This window comes from Conger conger, chromosome 8 (assembly GCF_963514075.1).
Source record: "Conger conger chromosome 8, fConCon1.1, whole genome shotgun sequence".
Lineage (NCBI taxonomy): Eukaryota > Metazoa > Chordata > Actinopteri > Anguilliformes > Congridae > Conger > Conger conger.
Genome location: NC_083767.1, coordinates 14485775 through 14505427, shown reverse-complemented (window position 1 = coordinate 14505427; position 19653 = coordinate 14485775). Strand labels below are relative to the sequence as shown.

The 19653-nt window shown below is 43.6% G+C and overlaps 1 protein-coding gene across 3 annotated transcripts in view; it reads left to right on the top strand.

The window, feature by feature from the left end:
- Positions 1–19653, top strand: part of LOC133134671 (lipopolysaccharide-responsive and beige-like anchor protein) — a 225990-nt gene that overhangs the window by 7621 nt on the left and 198716 nt on the right. The gene's annotated exons all lie outside the window — the stretch shown is intronic.

The window sequence follows — 19653 nt, the reverse complement described above, 5'->3', positions numbered from 1 at the left end:
TCAGCTCATACCTGCATTAGACAGTCAACTGTAGTGCAGGTTTCGCTGTTTGAAAAAACGCCCAACTTAACGTGACTTCTATTCATAATTCAGCTTATAGCCTATAAGAAATGTAAATGATACAATATACATGCTGAATATTAAACAGGCGTTGCATTTCTCTTTGCGTTTTAAGATTGTAGGGAGAGCGGGCCCGATTCCCCGGCGAAGTAAAGGACTCCCTTATTGAGCCTTGCATTAAATCCGCCGTAAAGTCTAGCTCGCTGGGGACCAATTTGTGCCGTTTGCAGAACGCTTGGGCAGGACGATTTCTTTTTAACTCTGCTTGCTTCGGCTCGTTTAATGAATTCGGCGTCCCCTCCTCCAATTCGCCCTCCCGTTCGGTTCTGCTGACTTGCGCGGAGCTAACGCCGGCATCGGTAGAACTGCGCTCATCCGGACTCTCCCTCAGGAGCCCGGCCCGTGATTCCTTGCGAGTCCTCTCTCAGCGGTGGCTCCTGTGATTGCCTTATTCTTTGTTCATGTGACCATGTGACAGCTATATTCTCAGACAGATGACTGTTTTCTTTCACGCTGTTACCGGAATATAAATGTGTTGCTAGTTGGGGTATATGACAAGGACACCCTGATTTAAAAAAATGTAGAAAGAATGTTGGTGTAAAAGCCAGCCAATTAAGCTAAGCTGCATGAATGAGCATAATGAAGATGGTCCTTGTGTTACCATATATTGCACTGGAATATGAAGGACTTCTGAATGGCAAATGATATAGGCTGTGTACCATTGAATGTGTAATTCAAATTCTGTTAGTAATTTAATGAAAACCCGCCCTAATGTATCGCAGGAGTTGTAAATCTTTGATGAAAGCATGTTCATAGCAGCAAAACAGCATTAGCAGAAGCCTAAATTGAAAGCAAGGAAGCATGGAGAACACATGCATTAGCATGCAGCCTTGTGTCCTGCCCTTCTGTGTTGGCCGGGGCAGTGCTTTGCTGCCCCTTCCATGGCTCTGAGTTCTGGGAGTGGAGCAGAGGTCAGAGGTCAGAGACCCGGGGCTCGGCTCGTCTGGCAGACCGGGGCGGAGTCGACTGAGCAGGCTGGTTCAGGGGAGTCCGGACGGGTCATTGAGGCTGGGAGGCTGGGAAGCCAAACGGGGTTGGAATGCCAAACCGTCCAAGCCTGTGGAGAATCTTGGTGCCGCAGCACAGAGAACGGGATACATCTCCGACCAAACTGAAGGGGAATTGGGAATGTCAGTTCACCACACAGTGTTGGCACAACTATGTCTCTGAAATGAATTTCTCAGCTGCCACGTTATACTGCTCCCGGGCTTGATAAAATGAGAATGTTGGAGTGTGGACTTTTAATAATTTTGGTTTATTTCTTTATTTTTAGTTTGTCTGGCTGAGCAGAGACTAAGAAGTGGTTTCTGGAATTTTGTTCTGTATTAAAGTAGTTGTTGTGGAAGGTGAGAAAGTTCCCCACTGTTGTTGGAAGAATATCAGTCCATAATTTCAACCGGAGGGTGCAGGTGTGCATTTCCCAACCTTATAGAATTGACCTATTTGCTGAAGATATTGCACTGAAACAGGCAGCCGTGTAGCAGGAAGCTTGAACACAGCAAACCCGATGAAGGGCCATTTTGAAATGAACTGATTTTACACTATTTTAATGTGTTCGGAAATTTTAAAAAACAGCAGGGACACAAGCTGCAGTCGTACGAGAGAAAGTTCCGGCGTTTTTAAGGAGGGTGTATGTGGCTGGAACCCTGCTCTTCGTTAGCTTGCGGTCCTGAACTGGGAAGTGTCTCGCTGTTAACAGTGTGAGGGCACCGGACCGCCTCTTCACTGCATTGGCCGACTGCCCATGTTTTCATTAATTTCACACCCTGCCAAGTCTTAGTTAGTGCGCTCTCATTTCCTAGCTGAACATCCTCCCACTGCATGCAAGTATTATTATTATTATTATTATTATTATTATTACTTTGGCATGGCACCGTTTGTGCTGTTATTGCTCCTGATAGAGCACTGACCTGAGCTGTATGAAGGCCCAGTGGAAAGGCAGCCCAGTGTATTCACAGCATAGTCTGGGAGAGAAATGGAAAAAGTTGATCTTGTTGTGGGTGCAATTGACTCAGGCAGTAAGACCGGTCGTCTGACAGATGGAGGGTTGCCGGTTCAATCCTGCCCTGGGTGTGTCTCTGTGTCTCTGTGCAAGACACCTAACCCCCAAATGCTCCTGATGAGCTGGTTGGTGCCTTGCATGGCAGCCAGTCACTGTTGGTGTGTGAGCGTGTATGAATGCGTGAATGAGAAGCATCAATTGTACAGCGCTTAGGATAAAGGTGCTATATAAATGTCAACCATTTACCATTTACCATCCTTTCCTTTGAATTATGAGTTGTCAATTTTCTTTCAATGTATGAACACGTTGAGCTCTGAAGTAGGCTCACGGAAATGGCGAAGTAATGAAAAATTCAACTTAAGGTTAACTGGATCAAGTTTAGGCCAAACGGCAGAAGAGGTGTGGTGTGTGGAAATCTATGAGAAAACACTCGGGATGGAAATGTCTCTAAAAAAAATAAAAAATAAAAAATACAATTTCAAAATTTAACTTTGTGGAAGATCTTGTACTCTGACCAACTTTATTCAAAGGAAATAAACTGTAATCCTGTTGATAATTCAGCTTGTGATGATGTTGTTCAGATTTTGCGTCATTGAAACTCACCTGAAATGTCAACTGCCATCTGGATGTCTAGTCGCAGTTGGCTAGTTATTATTGGATGAGATAAACTGGATCACACAGGAAATGATGAGTGGCACAGATATCGATGTGTTTTCTGTACACACCAAACCACAAGTTATTTTGCATGCGCAGTTTTTTCCTTCATGCTCTGGCTAAAAACAATGAAACCCTTTCAAAAGAAGCAGAGGTACTTCCTCAAATTTGGGACTTTAATATTTACCTGTATGTTCAGTTACTGTACATAAGTCCAAACATAGTAAACGGACTGGTGCCAATCTGTCAACCGATTTAGTGGATCATACAAAGTGGAAAACGGTCTGTATGATGTGGGCTAATAAGAGGCCTATGAGTCTAAGATTATCCCACCTGGTGGTGATATTGTAAGTAAAATTGGCTGCTATTTCTTTAAAAATCCTTCCTCTGTGGGATATCCGTGGGATATTGCTTTCAGGCCTGATATGTTTCTGTAAAAATAGATACTATTTTTTTAGTGTCTATTAAAAAGTCTTTATTAAAAAAATAACACTGCAGCAATGAGCAGCAGTTGGAACTTAAAAGAAGTGAAGTCATAAATGGGCTTAAAATTACCACTGGTTATAAAAAGAGGCAATGGAGAAAATGGTTTCATTTGTAGACCTACATTAGGTTCTACATTATTTTCCGAGCAGTAGCCCTTGTTGTAATTCCTGCGGGTGTTACACAGCTCATATTTTATACATCATCCATTTACAATGCTGAGCAGGAACGGAGGCCATAAAGGTTAGGGCAGTTCCTTTTCAAGGGTACGCATGACCCTGTCCTGCTACCATGGTGCTGTTTATTCAAACTGTCTGGACATCTCCAGCAAAGTTTCTCTGACCTCTGCAGAAACCCACATAACCTGCCCATTTCCACTCCCCGGTCTTTTATAAGGAACTTTAAACTGACTGGAATGACTGGTGCCTTGCGAGTGCTCTGACCCAAGGTCTACGATTGCATAGTGAAGGATTTGTCAGGTATTCTTGGGGAAGGGGGAGTGCAGTGTCCCAGAAATGCACCTTCTATATTGGCAGATTGAATGTGTTGTTTTGTGTGAGAGTTGCCAGTAAGCCGGCTCTTCAGAATACCACAGAATAGGAACCAGTGGCACTGTCTGTTCAGACTGCATCTAACGGCCCTTGGAGACGCACTTTGTGGTTAGATGAAACAGAAATCGAGCTCTTGCGGGCACGTTGATCAGCTTTTGATATGGAGACATCAGTGCTTGTGTTGAGAAGGAAAAATCAGCGGAAAGCACGGAGGTGGTTCTGTTTCGGTTTGGGCTGAATTTACTTCTTCATGTCCTGGTGCCCTTGTTTGAATCAGCGGGAGGATTGAGTGCATTTTTGGCTAACAACCTAGCCTCACAAATACCAGACCTCTTCACAAAGCATGGAATGAATTCCACAGGGAAAGTATTAAGGGAGTAAAACTTCCTGACTGGACTAAAACATCCTGAAAGACACTTGTATATTTAATGCAGGAAAGCTTTGTAGTTCGTACAAGTGAGAACTGAGAAATTTGAAGGAGGAGGAAAGAACTCTTGCAGGAGGAACAGTGGAATGACTCTCCTGAGGACTGTATGTAGGCCTACCTCACGTGGAATTGCTTTCGCTGTCTTGTCAGAATCTGAGGAGAAGGTACAAAACACTGACTGCCAGCCGCGAATCGATTCCATCGTTGCACTTTCTAAAGGAGCGTGCTTTTTCTTTGTAAAACACTCCAGTTTAATGTACTATGCTAATTTATTTCACCCAAAAAAAAATCGTTTTCACACTTGTTTTTCTTCTGTTAAATTATTATTATTGTTGTGTGTTTGTTTATTGTGCACTGTGGTGTGTGTGTGTGCAGATGTGTGTACAGTATGTGTGTTTGTGAATTGTGTACTGTGTGTGTTGTGTATGTGGGTTTGTGTATTGTGCACTGTGTGGGTTGTGTGTGTGTTGTGTTGTGTATGTGTATTTGTTTATTGTGCACTGTGTTTGGAGTGTTTATGTTGTGTGGAGGTGTACTTTCTGAATCTTTTGTCTGAACACAATGGTGAGAGTGAGAAGGACAAAGCCTCATTTGATCCACGCAGGGTGCTTAATCACTGCACGCAGGGCCAGCGTATTCAGGAGTGATGATGCTGGAGCAGTGTGCTTTTCCAGTGACCTGTTTTCTTGGTCTCGTGCTATTTCCGCGGTCTCCATCTGTCTGACTGCCAGAGCCAGCCCTTCCTACCAGGTGTACTCCTGTTGAAGTAGCGAGCGGTGAGTTTGCCAGACGTGCGTTTAAGTAGGATGCCCTACATTTCCAGAGGCAGTCCTTCAGAGACGGAGGAGGCTTCCTCCTGCTCGACAGGCGAACTGGAGTCTGCGGCGCGTGAAGTTTGAGCCGCTGCAGCGCCCACGCGGTTCAGAAGCGGTAGCGTCAGTTTGCTCTTCTGCCGGTTTTGCTTTAGCTTTTACTTTGTCACATCAGAAAGCTTGAGTGGAGGCCCGTGTGCTCTGCTCGGTCTAACCAGCCTTGAATCCAGCGTGAGCCAATGAAATGCCAGCTCTGAATCCAGCATGTGCCAATGAAACACTACCTCTGGATCCAGCATGAGCCAATTAAGCAGCAGATCTAGTCCAGCGTGAGCCAATTAAGTCTGCTCTGAATGCAGCGTGTGGCAATGAAATGCCAGCTCTGGATCCAGCATAAGCCAATGAAATGCCAATGAGGCAACAGACAGCAACAGCTGCTGTTTGGGAAGTTGTCCAATTTCATCGTTAGTCTCACTCATTGTATTGATAATCTCCTTTTGATCTTTTCCCGGGATTTACACCATGATTTCATTTTACCTGATGAAGACACCCAGAAAAATAATAGAATTACTGCTTTTGTTGTAAGTCTATTTTTAAGCACAGTGAGAAGTGCTTGTAGGATCGTTGGCAGCGAATGGATGCATGCTCGATGGGCGAGTGAAATTCCTTTGATTAGACGGTTAAAACACTGGAGCGCTAGGCTCCTGTAGAGAGCCCAGCTGTCTGAGCTGTTCAGCCATGGAGAAGCTGCCGTCTCCCTCCGTATCAGTCAGTCAGCAGCAGGCCAGGGCCCTGTTCCTACAGTACTTATCCTCTTCGGTTTCTTGACCAGGCTGAACATGAGAAGAGATGAAAAGTTGTTAAAATGGGGTTTGTGGGGCGTGGGGATGGAAGCTACAGCTGAGAACATTAACAACGCCACGTACTGAATCGCAGGAACCGGAGAACAAAAGGACAGCTCTCAGAGACGTGACCGTTTCACAATGGGCTCTGTTTATGTTTGGAAGCCTCATTTCCCATTGACCCCACTCGCAGCATTCTGAAGGTTTTTCAGAACTGCACTTAGTCCCCCATTCAGATGTAATGGAAATCGAGGGAATGTTTGCATTGTTTCTCTTCATTAGACCACTTTTCTCAGTTTGGAAAATGGAAACTTGTGCTTGGTTGTCTGGTGGTGAACTTCGTGGAGAGGGATTGGGGTATCTGGGGGGGTACTTCAGCGGACTGATTCGTGCAACAAAATATAGATAAGCTCTTTGGCTGTGTTTCCAAGGGGAGATGTGCAAAAGTTGCAACATAATATCTACAAATGGAATGTGCACCCAGGTCTTTATGGCTTTTCTTGTCTGATCTTTTTGCAAAGTAAGTTTTGTGTGCATGTAGGTTTTACTTATGTTGTGTCTTCATAGCAGAGGATTCTGATGCCTGATGAAAAGGATGAATTTTCGTCTGGCCTTTTCAAACAGGACGTACAAATTGCACTTCCCCTGTGGGGACCCCAGCCTACCACAAAGCAAGTGCCTTTATATGATACTAAACTGCAATTAATTGTTTCCTTTCTCTAGTCTTGTATTTATAATCTGTTCCAGATTACCTATCAGTCGTCATGTGGATGTGCTCTAGTGGTTTGGCAGCAGCCTGGTGTCCAGCCTGGTGTTCCTCATAACTCTGGCCCAATCTTCTGCCCAGACTGCTGGCATCTTCACTCCTGCTAATGCTAATGCTGTGAGCCTCTGTTGGCATCTCCGCTACCGCTAATGCTAATGCTGTGAGCCTCTGCTGGCTTCTCAGCTATCGCTAATGCTAATGCTGTGAGCCTCTGTTGGCATCTCAGCTACCGCTAATGCTAATGCTGTGAGCCTCTGCTGGCTTCTCCGCTTCCGCTAATGCTATGAGCCTCTGCTGGCATTTCAGCTACTGCTAATGGTAATGCTGTGAGCCTCAGCTGGCTTCTTCGCTACCGCTAATGCTAATGCTGTAAGCCTTACTACCAGAGCTTTGAGTCCCTGGCATTTCCTGTGGTTGTTTTCTGTTTTAATTGCATTGTGAACAGAATTCAAATTCTGATTGTTTTGCCTATGAGAGTTTGTCTTGTCCTATATATAGCCTATATAAAAATCAGAAGAGCATCTCATTCAGTCTGCAAACTGAATTGTGAGATTCCAAAGAGATGTATTGCGCTGGAGAAAATCATAATAGTTTGTGAAAGAAATATGATCGCGTCTCTGGTCTTCCATGAGGAATATTTCTTGAATATCAGCCAATCAGTGTTCAGTGTGCCTTTCTTGAGGAACTGCCTTCAAGGAACCTGCGATTGTTCAGGAAAGACTGAATTTGAATTGTACACTGATTGTTCAGGTCAGCAACAATTTTGCGCTCCACTCAACCAATCAGTGTTCAATTCAAATGTCTTTCTTGGGGAATTGTTGTATATAAGGAACCAGCCCTTTGTCCCTTTTTGATTTCTTTTTATAGCTGTTGTTTTCTTAACGTGCCAAATAAAGGTCTTTGCCTGTGATGGGATAGCTTATTATGTGACCGACACTATTGTGATTTTCATGTATAATGCACTGATGAGATGTGGATAAGAAAAATTACTTTAGCTAAACCTGGGATCTTACTGTTGCTCTGGGATTACAGGTAGAACACCGGTGTCCGATCGAGCTGCAAAATGGCTGCCGTTGTTTTCAAGGCAGTGACATAACCACGGCTTTACTCACTAAGACGGACTGTTTAATTAGGAGCTGACTCCCAATGCACATACACTAATCTGCCTTACTGCTGCATACTGGCTAACCAAATAACCAGCATTTTCTACCCTAACAGTGATATTTGTTCATCAAATGTTTAACCTTTTAAGGTGTAGCAGTATTTAAGGGAATGTGACAAAGTAGCACCTTGTCATAGTCCACCTTTAGTAAGCATAGCTTTGCATGAACACAAGTAAAAAAAGGTGACCACTCTGTCCATAAAGCCCTTCACTCTTCTATGTGGTGTTCGGGACTCTCCTCTGAAAATAGCCCCACGTTCTTGTCTATTTGTGTCCGTTAATGTGTCTTAAAATGCTCCCACTTTTTATTAAGGTATATTCTGACCTCAACATTTTTGCTGACAGTTGAAGGGATTCTTATACGCCGACGTAGGGGAAGGCTTTCAGCTTTCTTGTGAAGCCGAGCGAGACTCTGGCTCTCGGAGTGGAGATTGTCATGCGTGTCCCCCTAACGAGACTCTCTGCCGTTTCCTGGCGGTCTCCCCCCCCCCCTTCCCCCTCAGAAGGGATGTGTGTTACTGCTGTGACTTCCTCACGACTTCCGCTTTGTACCCCTGGACCTGGTGCCACGGACCGTGTGTTGTAGAATGTGCCCGATTGTAAACCCCTGCACACGGTTTTTCCTGGCATGAAAAGGATTTCGCTATGCAGGAAGTACATTTCTCTAGACACACAAACGGACTAACTGCACACAATACATTGTAAAGGAGACAGGGCAGTTCCTGTGGTATCAGAAGCAGCACTCTTGTGGGAAGCCTTATTTTTACAGTGTATAGATCTGGGGTGGAAGGTTAAAAGGAAAGCATTTCACACAGAAAACATTTAAGAACAGATCAGCGGATATGGGAGAAGGGGGACGGGGGGTTATCGATTTTTCAGAAATCATTTGAGAGGGGTGGTGCATTGTGGGACACCGCATGAGCAAGTGAGGATTGCATTGGCCAAAGAGAAGGTATACGGTTTCAAAAACAAGGTGCCAGTTTCTTACATAAAACAATATTTTTGTCAATTACATTACTTCAGTGAACAGAACATTGCAAGCATATCCGGCGATGTGTCGTGAAAGGAAATCTACATACGACAGCTTGCAATCTCCTGCCAGCCGAATGTTTTTCCCACTTCTTTCCTAGTGGTGTTTGATGTCTTATACAAGTCTCATGAATATGAGGCACTTGATAATAAATAATGAATGCACTTCAGCGTTGTGTCAGATGAGAGCGGTTGGAAGTGTAGGAGGATACTCTAATCATCCCAGATGCTGAAATGAATTGCCTTAATGAGGCATCTCCAATGAAATGTTTGCTGTCTGCTTCATTGTATCTATGTAGGAACCTTGAATTGTATAGCCTAATTACATATATTCAGCGAACATTTTTCATTGAGGTATTTATTAGACTAATTCTTTAGACTTATTTGTCTTCTGCTGCTGTAGCCTATCTGTGTCTGTCAATTTCATCTCATAAGGGGAAGGCTATACTCTTGGATGAGGAATACAAAATGTTTTTTTCATGTATTTACAGCAAAATATATATATTGTTTATGCCAGTGAGGAGTAATTGCAGTGTGCTGTGACCACCCTTAAAATGGTGCCTGGAATCGTTGGGAGGAGATCCATGTTTTGATTCTGACTTTAATACGTCAAACAGTGTGGCTGTTTAGTTCAGGCTCTTGTGAAACAAGATACCATCTGCTTTGGTAATGTGGATGGCATGCCAATGGTCTTATCTAAAGGAATTCCGCAAAATTGCACGTCCTTTGCAGTTGTACCCTCCTGCCTCCAATTAATTGCGACTCTGGGTGTGTCAAATATGTCAGTACCGCACATTTGAAATAAGAGTTTGAAATCCCTGCCGTTCGCTGTGTTCTTTCCCCGGTGTAAACGGAGGTAAACCTGCTGTTGACACTGCATCCTGTTGTGCCTCATTCCCACCCCCACAGCCAAACTCATTTGGTTATTTTGGCAAGTACGCCTGACTCTCTATCCAATCCCACAGTGAGGTCCTTTATGCAGCCGCTAGGCTAAATTTAACCACAGGGCCTCGTGCTGCACAAGATCGACATGATAAATCACTGAATTAATAACCATTCGCAATTATTCCGTTTTCTGCTTCACCTCAGATCCTACCAGTGCAGAATACTTGGGTCCCTGGACCAAAAAATAGCCTGTACACTTCTCCTGACACTCCCTAGTAAACCCCAGTGGAGTCTGACATGGCGGTATTTTGCAAAGCAAATGATATTATTTCATGGCACTGTACCCACCGTTTCAACGTAACTCTACCCTCCTCAGACTGAAACCTCGGGTGGTTTTTTAGCGTTCTGTGGCCCCTTGGCTTGAAATGCTTGGTGGTTTCTGCTCTGCCAGGGTAGAAGTGCATTCATTGCTTATGGAGGGTTGGGTGAGCTGCAGGGCGTTGCCATTCCTATAAGAACTGCTCACTCACTGCCCATTTTTTTCCCGCCAAAGTCTGAAGATTGTGGGAGAACCCTGAACTATCGTCACTTGTTTCACCTGTCTTTCAGCACCTTGTTGTACTTTGTGGTTTAATCTAGAACTGTTGCAGTTGCATTTTTATTTATGCTGTATTTTAATTTATTTATCTTGGTTCTGCAGTCACTGGCCTAATTCCATACTGACTTGGCATACTTGTCATGTGTACTAGACTTAATGTTCATGGCTGTACAACTGATTCTATGTGAATTGTATCTCACCCGTCCTGTTCTGTAGTTCGTCCTAATGACCTTGGTATGCACTTTTTCTGTACGTCGCTTTGGATAAGGGTGTCTGCTAAATAAAATGTAAAATGTAATGTAATATATTCCACCGTCGCAGTGTTTTTAATCTGTACAGTGAAGTGTTTGATAGTGGGATGTAGGTATATATGCAGACTCGCTCTTGTGTTAGCTCATATATCTGCAGGCTCATACGGGCCCACTTTGAATGATTTTCCAAGAAAACGGCTCTGCTGATACATAGCTGTTTGAGCCGGTCCATGGTTTACCAGAAGATGGCTGCTGGTGGAATGCATTCACTGGGGTGTAACTGGCACTTCATCTGCCTAACGTTGTGTGCCCAGGTGCTGGTATTGCTTGCAGGTGATCAAATGGCTTTAACTGCTATGCATTGCAAGTGTTATTGACACCCCTGCTTAATCCAATCTGTTCACTTTTGCATGGCTTTCCACAGGTATGAAAGTCAAGTATAGCATATTGTATTTCGAGGGCAGCAAGAAGCTCAATTTCTGCTGCCTTTGCTAGTTTAGTAAGCTATGTCAACAAACTTGCATAAATGCGTGCACACACACACACACACACACACACACACACACTCACCGAGAGGGAGAGATGAAATAAACAACAGGGAAGTTGATTTAGTGTGACCCCCGGTCAACATCACAGAATTTCACAGGAAATTCAAAAGGACAATGAGAATACAATTAACCGAGGACCCGGAGAATCCAACTCATCATAAATATCACTCCCCATGCTGAGGCTTTCAGGAGCAGCAGGAGAATAAATATTCACCCTGACATTTGTAAGTGTGAAAACGTCAGCTAACATTAAATACAACTCTACTATCAGCATAAGTGTCAACATAAGCCATATATTACCGTATTATGAATTTATTTTATTGTTTATATGGATTCCTTTGCATTTACTGCTCTAATGCACATTGAGAATGCATATTTTGTGCCAAGGGTTATGATTTAACAGTGAACGACTATGATATGGTGCAAACATTCTAACTATTGAGGAAAAATAGTACAAATGGTTAAGATGCAACCATTCTAGCACAACTGTAAATTACTGGAATTATTAAGAAAATATACTGACTGCAGAAGGGCACTGTGTTTTTTTGTGTTTCTATGCTGGATGAATTATTGGTTGTATTGATTGGTTTCCCTTTGACAAACTGTGACTGTGCTGCCCATTATACTTGGTTATCACACGACCGGTTGAATACCTGCGCAAGGCTCCAGCTGCAGTCGCCGAACAGAAATGTGAACTTTCAACTCTCTGGTCACATGCTCAGATTCCTGGGCTGCGCTGCCACACAGAGGTGACGTGTCTCGTGATTTTTGACACTCTTCCCTCTGTGTCTGCAGCAGATTCACTTAAGGGTTAAAATCTAGCTTCCTTTGCAACCATAAAATTGTCACACCCAAAAAACACCTGGAAACGAAGTACTTTTAATGAGTTACAAGTAACAGCCACTCTGCTCGGGTCATGGTGGGCCTTTTTTACGTGTGTGTCATTTTATGTTTGTATATATATTTCCAGGCTCCAGAATTCTGATCGATTGTAAATGGGGTTAATAAAGGCTGCTATCTAATTTGCAAATGTGTGCATAAACACTTTACAGTTCCCCAACAAAAATCTTTCAAAATGGATTGCCTGCAGTGAAACTAATACAGTATAGAGGTATGCTGTCGATGGGGCTGGCTGTAATTGCCGCAAGCAGAGACATTGTCAACAAATCCGGCCGAGGAGGATATTTGGAATGATAGTTTCTCCTGCTGACTAGAAAAAGCTAATTATGAAGCAGTGCAGGTTCTGCCCAATCCCAGTGCCTGCTTTAGCCGCAGTGTCCAATGAATGGCCTTCAGACCCCACCCACTTCCTGTTTGTGATGCTTGCCCTTGATAGTGGAATTGCAAGTAGTTGTTTTTTTTGTTGTTTTTTTTTCCTTGAGCCTCTTGGCATCATTTCGTTTACGTTGTGCCATGTCCGCTAGTTTCCTTTTCCTGCAGATTTACGTCCATTTGACACACTCATACAGTTATACTTCTTGTAAAAACGGTTGATCATCTTTCACTGAATTGAAAGTTTTTCCTTTTGTGCAGCCAGTGTTCCAGTTGAATTTCCCATGTCTGCTTTGGCTAGAACTGGTCTCGTCTCTTGGCTCTTTCAATCAGCATGCATTCATTTGGATATCGATTGCATAATTGCCCACTCGGCGTAAGTATGTTCATGAACTTGTCGTGAATCGAGCAATCATTCGATTCTATTGAAGACGTAAAATGGTGCCAGTCCACCCTTCGTGAATCTGTGCCTCGTTATCAGTTATTTTGGCTGTTAACCTATAGGGAAAAAGAAAGACTTAACTCTTGAGGATGATTAATATCCAATTCACAAATGTAGCTCTGACAACAACAGCAATATGGCAGTACAGCGTAATTTCTTAAAGATTGGTAATGTGGCAATTTGAATTTGAATTAAGCCGTTCAAATATAAAAGTAGGAATAAATTAATAAAACGGGCAGCCGCAGACAGTTGGATTCTGCACGCCACATCTGCTTGAGCCCACTGATGTGCGGATATGTTCTTCTCAGGCAGGGATTTTAACGACCCGTCATCTGGTGCTTTCTGAATTAGCCTGTTTATTCTGCGACCGGCGGGCAGCTCTATTAGCACGGAGGGCAATCCCTCGTTAATCTGATAAAATTACGACAATTGATTGACCTGAGCCAAACTGATTGGCCCTCTCCCCCGGGCTCGTTTGACCTAAAGTATGCGGTAATTGCTTTCTTCACCTCGAGCACTGCTGGGAATGGAACTGGATTTAAAATGGAGAGTGTAACATTCACCACTGTCATTAAAGCATGAATTCTTTCTCCGTTTAAATAATTAAAATCATTTCTGACATTTAACTTTTTAGTCTTCAATGTTTAAAAAAAAATGTTTTTACACCGTATAATGTATAAAGTATATGCTAATAAACCAGGCTAATAGGTTCGGTAATGACCTTCCCAATGAAGGGACCTTCTACTCTTTGATCATTTAAGCCGTATTGTGAACTCCCTTAGTCCTGGTGATCTGGCTCTTGATATGGGGTTCAAACTGAATGAATCTGTCTAGCATACTGAAATTTCAAGGCTGTGCTAAATATTTTTGGTTATTTTTTTCAAGGCAACTGCTTGGTGCAGTTCATTTGTAAATAGAAGCTCTTTACTTAAAAGCAATGCATGTTTAAGAAATCAAAGTTGGGAAATTGTTTGATAGGGCTTACAGCATCTGGCGCGAACTGACTGGACAGCTCTTATAGGGGCGTTTGTAAAATGTTATAAATCCTTACCCCTTTTCCCAAGGTTGTTTATCAGAGAGGCCGTTTCCATGGCGTTTGAAATGATTTTAGTGTAATCTGCCGAAAGGTACGCGGGGTGAGGATGATGAACGCCAGCCAGGCTCCACGGCCTCTAGTCATGGTCAGCAGTCCGAAAGCCGGCCTGAAATATTTATCTGTAAAATCCAGGGAATTCACTGCCCAAGGCTGTGCGCTGCCAGTACCGCTTCATGTAATGGCTGCCATTTGCTACAGCCTTCACAGAGCGCCAGAACGAAACATCCGGACCGCGTATTTCCCGTAGGGTCGCTAAGGGTTTTAAGAACTGCTTTAATGAAAGAAGGAGAGTGCCGGGAACAGCTGGTGTCGTATTTTAAAAAGTGCTGATTAACGGGCGCCTGGTAACGGCCTCGCGTTCCGTTCAGTGCGACGGACGATAACTGGGTGGACCAGACCAGTCGCAGATGGCAGCGTTGTTTTTAATAACTAAAATCAACACTGCCAGAGTGCCCTTGAGCGAGGCACTGAACCCCATAACTGCTCCAGGGGACGGAGGCTGTCCTGCGGCCGACCCTGTGCTCTGGCCACACTGAAGACACAGTTAGATGCCAAGGAAAGCGTACTGTAATCATTGTAACTGTAATCATTATTGTGTATTGTGCAGAAGGGGAGTGAGCTCACACAACAACAGGTAAACTCAGTCCCACAGAGGAGCAGTCTCTCAGGGCGTTTTTCTGGAACATTCATATCACATCACTTGGGTGTTTACCTTCAGCTTAACAAATCATTGTTTGTTGAATTTGCTGGTCTCCAAAATAAGGTTAATAATATTAGATTTACTACTTTAGAGAGAGCCTGCCAACTAAACTACTATATTCATAATTATGAACTATTGGTAGTATTGATTAGTTGTGTAAGGAAAAATAAACATGTAAAAAATTGCATAAACTCCAGCAAGGGGGACGATAAATGTAGGGGGACCATGCTATGTTTGTGTATCTAGGAGACATGCAGAAAAAAAAAAGAAGAAAAAAAAAAAAAGTAATTCCACTTACCTTGTGTTGACATTTCGCAATAAAGTGATCTTAATCTTGAAAGCGATGACTCAACTATTGTGAGAAATCAGTGGGGAAAAAGGAAAAATAAATTCCTGACAGTAATAGGCGGAACATTAGTCCCAGGTGATGAAGTGTCTTATAAAGTAGATATTTAGACAGAAAGGCCAGTGGCATTAACCCAGGGGATTTATCTGACCACAGCACTTGAGGAGTTATTTAGTGCAGTTCTTCTGGGAAAGCCCGGCAATTTGTTGCGTGGCGTGACATACGGCGCTAATGCTAACGCCGCTGACTCTGAGGATATATCTTTCCGGCTTGTTCCGGGCTCCAGACTCAGGTCTGTAATCTCAGGTCAGGACTCAGAAGGCAGGGGTCCTGCTGCTCTGGATCAGACTGGAAGGACTTAAACTCAGGTGTAGGCTGTAAAGGGACATCTAATCCAAACGTGAGAAAGAAAGAAACGGCCTAAATGATAGTGGTCAGGGTTGTATATGTGCGTGCACAGTGAGTACAATAATGTTCACTTGGGCTATACTGTATTCCAGGAATCATTCAAATCTTTTCTTTTCTCCTGCATAATTAGTGCTCCTTATTATGCAGGAGAAAACTTGTCACACCTGACTCCCAGGTAAAGGGAGGGTGGAAAGGCAGCAGTTGTTGGCGCTTGAGGACCGTGAGTTGCTGATCCCTGCTACGCCAACGCTTACTGCACACTGAATATGGAATACGGTTCAGTGTTGAAAACCTGCCAGATTAATAAAATAAATTAACAAAGGAATGAGTGCAGAAATATGAGTGGTAAAATGTATACTAAATAATAAATGTGAAAATAAATGTGCATTCATAAATTACATTTCTTTCAGCATTTATATATTTATTTGTATAATTTATTTGTTTTATTTTCATTTATTTATTTGCAACTGCAATACAAACATGATGATGTTGAAAAAATGTCTTTCCAGCTCTCCCAACAGTACAACAAAATGCTATGAAGTCTGGCCACATTCTCCATGTTTATTTACATGGAAAGACACAATTTCTGCCTGTAAATCATTGGAACTGAATATTGGAAAGCTTTCTATTAAATTACATTTTCTTTAATCAGAGTATGAAAAGTAGGCTAGGCTGCTCTGGGTGCTAGTGACCAATAGCATTCAGCTATCACTATAAAAACTGCATATGTTTATTTTTATTTTTATGTGGGATCCTGACATATGGACCTATGCATAGGCTGGGTTATGATTTGACATTTCTCAATATAAAGTTATGCTTTATTGACCCTGTGTGGTAATTTGACCCCCCCCCCCCAGTTACTTAGAAGCAGTGGGCAGCCACAGTGCAGCGCCCAGGGACCAGCCAACCTGACAAGTATATGTTTCGATGTGGGAGGAAACCAGAGTATCCGGAGCACACCCACACCAACACTGGGTGAACCAACAAACTTGTGAGAACCTACAAACCACGTCCTTGCGAGAAAACAGCGCTAACCACTACCCCACTGGGCTAGCCAGAATCAAACCTTCGACTTTAGTGTGTGCACCTCGCTCTTTCTTGGCCTTTCTGGGCTCCAGTCAGCCTTGGCCTATGCTACGGCCCATTGACCCTGTGGGATTCTGATGGTTGGTTGCTTGCTGGTGTTTCAGACAGATGTTAACTGGCTGCTAGAACAAGGAGGCAGCTACGACAGGGTGGATGCCGCATCCATGCCACCTACGTGACACCTTCAGTGTTCTGCCCAAACCCTTCACACCATTTGTACCTTCAAACTACATTTCCCATAGACCTGTGGACCAGTTGCTGTCCTGAGTATGACTGCACTGTTAGATATTTCAGGATTAGTGCGGCACAAAAATCAATTTTAAAATCTCAGCAGGTTCCTACAGAGAGATGTGTGAAAACATGGGGCGCAACTTGCGTGATAACAGCTATTTTTTGCAGACATTGAGTTTTATTGTACAGACCATTCTCAAAACTGCTGTGGTATTAGTGGTTGTGTATAGTGACACATTTGAAGGAGCTGTTGAGCTGTGACTGACTGCTGGATATGACACATTGTAATGCTACATCGTATTTTTTCCTTAATGAAAGGAAAGCCTCTCTTCTCAGGGGTACACTTGTTTCTTTCAGGAAAAGGGTACAATGTTGGATGGCATGGCTTAAAGGTTTCACTTCTTCAGCTTGTCTCCTGTACTTATGTTGTGAATTTGTCTCCAGAAGCCACATACTTCGGGTGACTGAGCTTGGTCGATGCATGAACTCCTTCAACTCACGCTACTGGCCCTAGTTTGCCAATTTAGTTACGCTCCAGCTTTTGTTATTTTCAATTTTCTGGAACATAGGCTACACATGCTATTGTATAATACTTCAGAAAGGAAAGGATTTTGTCTACCTTGTGTTTTCCCTTGTCCTGAGAACATATCGTAAGTTTTTTCAGTATGTATGCTTAAGACTCTTTGAAAGACAAAATGCTTCATGTATGTTTGCATGTTCAGCAGTCATGCCAATCTGCCTCACGGTAGAGTGTCTGTTCTGCTGGCCGCTAAATCAGATTAGCTGGCCAGGCTCACAGTGGGTGGCCTGCTGGCTCTCAGGGGAATGTAGTTCTCATTCAGAAGATCACTGCAGCAAAATCTACCATCTTATCTTTCCGGCCCTGAATTTTGCATTTTGATAAACTAATGCAACGACTTGCCCTTTGCAAGACTGCAGATTTAATCATGTCCGGCTAATTTAGTTCAATTCGGATCCGATTTTAATATTCGGCACGTTAGGCTAAATCTTTGCTTTTATTTCCAATTATGCCCACTTTATTTATCTCGGGTCAGAACATTTGCTGTGACGGGTTATGTCAGCTGAGCTTTATCAAGATTAAACGCAGCAAATGATCACAGATGACGGATTTGCTGTGTAATTAAGCTTCTTTAGTGCAAATACGCTACCCGTATTTAGTGGTAAGCAGTGTAGGGTGTTGTGCATATTACTGTCATTGACTACTTTTACACATGAATTGACTCAACTACAGCTTTGCTTCGGTGAGTACGACGGCATTGAATGTCAAAGTACTTCCATCCAAGTGGCTAATGACCCAAAATGAAGGAAAATGGACGTTAATCGGCTATCGCTCAGTCTTCTCTCTAAAAAATCGGTGTCAGTGTCATTATCTGTCCTGTTATGGGTTGAACCTTTTGCAATTTGTCACCACAATTTCACTTAAGAGTCTATAATTATAGCTAATATAAAATGAGAATGAGAAACTATTTAAATATAAAAAAGTGATTATGGCCTTCATTATTTACTTAGAATAATGGATGATGGTATCGCCTTGCTTGACAGCTACATGCAAAACTGTAGTCTAACCCTCAAGTGACTTTGGCGTGTCTGTCCGAGACGCGCATTTTGACTGGTGGGCAGCCCGGGCGTTGTAAATCACCCCGTCTGCTGGCTGGCGGGACCCTCCGCCGTCATGCCACAGATGCAAATGCGAGCGCGCACCTCATCTGCAGGGGCCGGTGATTTATCGGGGCCCTCAGCGGGTGCTGGAGATCTAACGGCAGCGAGACGGGCCGGCGGGGACGTGGTTGAGGACGGCGATTCATCCGCGCCTCGTCTGAGGAGCCCCGTCGCTCAGCCGTATCGCTTTAAATTCATTTTATTACTAATTTCCTTCCCCCCGCCACCAGCGAATAGATCTTAAAGGGACTGTTTAGATCTGTGAAGGGAGACTTGAGGAAGTGCTGAGAGAGATAATCTGCGGTGGCGGTGGCGGTGGTTGCCACGGCGAGCCGCCGCTATAGTATCCGGTGGAGGAGCCGCGGTCGTTGGCGTTATCTCTTCCTGTTAGCTCGCCGCGCGGAGGCTAATCCTCCCTCCCTCATTTTAATGGGACAGTTGGCTGTCAGACAGGGACTGATTTATTCCCCCCCGAAGCACCTGATCAAATTGTTTTCGCAGTCTGTCCCGCGACAGAAAGGTCGCAATCATTCTCGCGGCGACCCCCTTCCTGGCGGTTTTGGTTGAATTGATTCGGCCACCTCTTTTGTTCCCCGCCGTTATCGTTATTGCTTTTAGGTCGCGATCAGTTGGGCCGGGTCCATAAAGCTATTAAATAGCGACAAACCTGGAGACGTTTATGGGCGCTGTGATTTACTTGGTGCCGCAAATGACATTATTCGTATGTTATACTATTTTTTATGCCTTTCCGCAGGCCGCCTTCTCTGAAATGATTTATCCGAGGAAGTTGGCGGCACGTGTGTGGAAGGGGAAAAACACATTCTTAAAAATGTGCCTTTGTGTGCGTAGCCTGTTGCAGCACATAGCCTGACACCTCATCCCAAAACTACCGCCCCGTACACCCCCTGACATCCAGCTCCAAATCCTGTAATCTATGACCGTATGCTAGTTATACTAGTTAGCAGGCCGAGTTATGCCCATGGGCCTACTAACAATGGGAGAAAACACCATGGGATTTGGTTTACATTTGATGACAGGGTGGTTGCCCAAATGTTATTTTTGCAAACATCTCCGATCATTCCTACACTTCTTATGATGGTAGTGCTTCTGAGGCTGTTCTTATTCTTCTGTAGTATTCTTTTAATCCTATGTGTTACTCACTTAGTTTAGGCCTTTGGAAATGTATCTGAATAGGAGTATCTGAAAAAGGAATGCAGAAGTATTTCTGGAGGTCAAGTAAGTACATTTTTGAGCTTGCTGCT